The sequence below is a fragment of the Sus scrofa genome, chromosome 6, assembly GCF_054392235.1.
Source record: "Sus scrofa isolate SSC_HxYL_T2T_F1_AM1 chromosome 6, Sscrofa_HxYL_maternal_Yorkshire_Landrace_v2.0, whole genome shotgun sequence".
Lineage (NCBI taxonomy): Eukaryota > Metazoa > Chordata > Mammalia > Artiodactyla > Suidae > Sus > Sus scrofa.
Window position 1 is genome coordinate 156,884,208 of NC_139388.1, and position 3,552 is coordinate 156,887,759.

A 3,552-nucleotide genomic window follows, 5' to 3' on the forward strand; every position below is an offset into this window, starting at 1 on the left:
GTTTAATGTCCAAGTAGTTGGAAGTTTTTGTTTGATTGTTAGCTTGTTTTCGTCTTTGTGTCTTTTTAGGACTGCACCCCAGGCATAGGGAGGTTCCCAGGCTAGGGGTTGAATCGGAGCTGTAGAGACTGGCCTACACCACAGCCACAGCAACATGGGAACTGAGCTGCGTTTGTGACCTACACCACAGCTCAAGGTAGCACTATATTCTTAACCCACAGATCGAGGCCAGGGATCAAACCCTCGTCCTCATGGATACTAGTCGGGTTTGTTAACCACTGAGCCACTACAGGAACTCCAAATAATTTGAAGTTTTCTACCTATCTTTCTGTTATCGATTTCCAGTTAATTCCGTTGTATTATGAAAGCATAATTTTATTTGTGTACTGATATTTGATAGTGTGTTTTATGTTAGAATGTGATCTATTTTGGTAACTGTTCCTCATGAGCTTGAGAAAAATTTTTGTGCTGCTTTTGTTGGATGATGAATTCCTAAATATCAACCAGATCCAATTGATTGATGGTGCTGTTTGGTTCAACTGATTTTCCGCCTCCTGTTTCTGTCCGTTGGTGGTAGAGGGCTATTCAAGCCTTTATAACAATGAATTCATCTATTTTTCCTTTCAGTTCTACCAGTTTTACCTCATGTGTTTGAAGCTCTGTTAGGTGCATACACATTACAAGATCGCTATGTTTTAAGGATTGACTGTTTATCACTATGTTGTGCCCTTTTTCAATCCATGATAATTTTTCTTGCTCTGATGTCAGCAATTAACACAGCTACTCCAGCTTCCTTTTGATTGGTGTTAGCATGGAATAATCTCCTATCCTTTTAATTTCAATATATCTGTGTATTTATGTTTAAAGTGGTTCTCTAAGCAACATAGGGTCAGATCTTTTTGTGTGTATATTTTGTATGTAATTAGAAAACAAATAACATAAGATCTACGTGCTTTACAAAGTTTTTAAGTGTATAGTACAACACTGTTATCTATGAGCACAATGTGGTACACAAGGTCTGAGAAATTTTCCATCCTGGCATGACTGGAATTCTCTACCAATTGAAAAGAAGTTGTCCCATTTCCTCCTTCCCCCAATCCCTGGCAACCAGCAGTGTGGAGAAATTGGAACACTTTTGCACTGTTGGTGGAAATGTAAAATGGGGCAGCCACTATGGAAAACACCATGGAGGTTCTTCAAAAAATTGAAAATAGAACTACCTTAAGATCCAGCAATCCAAGTTCTTGGGCTTTTATCCAAAACTGAAATCAGAATCTTGAAGAGAGGTTTTCATTTCCATGTTCATTGCAGCATTGTTTATAAAAAGCCAAAAGGTAGAAACAAACTAAATGTCCATTAAGGGATGAATGGATAAAGAAAATGTGGACTATACATACAACGAACTATTCTTCAGCCACAAAGAAGGAAATCTTGTCATATGCTACAATATAGAGGCACCTTGAGGACAATATGCTAAGTGATATACGCCAGCCACAGGAGAAATGTTAATGATTCCGCTTTCCCAAAGTATCAAAAACAGACAACTCATAGAAGGAAGTGTGAAGCCTCCAGGTTTGCTCTTCTCTCTCAGGATTGTTTTGGCTATTCAGGGTCCTTTGTGATACCATATGAATTTTAGGATTATATTTTCTGTATAATTTTATTCCTGTAAAAAGTGCCTTTGGGATTTTGATAGGAATTTCACTCACTTAACAATGGATACTTTTTTAAATGTTCCATTCATGAACGTGGGCTATCTTTCCATGTATTTGTGTCTTCTTTAATTGTGTTCAACAGTATTTTATCATTTTCAGTGTAGAAGTCTATTGCCTTCTTGGTTAAGATTACACACACACACAAATTGTTAGGATTAATAAATGAATTCAGCAAAGTTGCAGGATACAAAATCAACATAAAAAATTGTGTTTCTATACACTAATAATAATCTGAAAGTAGTCTTGTTTTTTTGTCCACTCTGACAGACACTGTCTTTTAATTAGTGCATTTAAACCAATGGTTAATGTGGTTATTGATACAGATTATTATGTACCATGTTCATTTCTGTTTTCTACTCATTACTCTTGATTTTTCTTTGTCTTTTACTTTTTCTCTCTACTCTCCTTTCAATTATTTTGTATAACTTCATTTTCTCTTCTGTCCTAGCATGCCAACCCTTCCTTTATTCAAAACTTAAGTGGTTGCCCTGCAGTTCACAGTACACATTTCCACCTGATTCAAATCCACTTTCAAATAGCACTAAACTGCTTCACTCGTAGTGAAGGTGCTTTGTTATTACAATAATTTCCCTAATTCCTTCCCTCTGTCCCTTCCAAACTTGTATCATGTGTGTCACTTATCTACAAGCTATAACCACCAAATACATTGCTGCTTTTCTTATTTTGAACAAACTCAGATCAATTAAGAAAAAGAAAGTAAGAACTTTTGTGTATCTATTTTTCTCTAATGTGCTTTCCTTCCTTATTTAGGTCTGCATTTCTGACCTGTACTTTTTCCTTCCTTCTGAAGAACTTAAACATTTCTTGTTAAGGCCAGTCTACTAGTAACAAACTCCCTTACATTTTGTTTGAGAAAAAAAAAAATTTTTTTTTTCATTTTTGGGGCTGCACCCATGGCATACGGAAGTTCCCTGGCTAGGGGGTCTAATCAGAGTTGTAGCCGCTGGCCTACTCCACAGCCACAGCAACCGCTAGATCTGAGCGGTGTCTGTGACGCAGGATGCTCAACCCACTGAGCAAGGCCAGGGATCAAACGCATCCTCATGGATAACAGTCGGATTCACTTCCAATGCACCACAAAGGGAACTCCCTTGTTTGAGAAATAACTGCTATTACAGTTTTTCCCCCAATCTGTCTTCTGTTGCAACATGAGTATACATGTAAGGATAACCTGACCCCCTTGCTGTACAGTGGGAAAATAAAAAAATAAATAAAAATAAAAATAAAAAAAAATAACTGCTAGATGGAACAAGAAGGACATCTGCATAATTTTGTCGGTGAAGCAATTTAGGTAAATAGGAGACAGCGGTGCCTGGCACATAGTAAGCACCCGGGAAATGTCAGGTGCTGCTGTTGTCAGGATTGTTTACCAGGGGCAGTTACAATCCTTAGGTGAGAGAATGATTGAAAAACAGGAAGCTCAGGTGTCCCTGGTGCTGAGACGCAATAAAAACACAAACCTAGAGTCCCAGCGGTTTCAGAGAACATCAGGCTCTCTAAATAGCAAATAAAAACGCTCTTTGGCAGTTTTTTTCCAGGACCCAAGCATGTTCTTCAGGAATCTGACTCCTGACAGCTGGCGGGCAGCAGGCAGCTGGGTGGGTGGCAAGGGAAAGAAGGGACCTGGAGAAGGCGGGGCCTGGGGAAGAGCTGGAGGGGTGAGTCCCTGGACGGGGCAGGGAACCTGGCCTGGCTGATAGGGAGGGGCGGGGCCTGAGAACCCGGCCAGGACTGGGGTCTGGTAGCGGAGCTGGCAAAGTGGGCGGTGCTAGGAGTGCAGTCAGACAAGCCTGGACCGTCTTTGGCTCAAACCGCA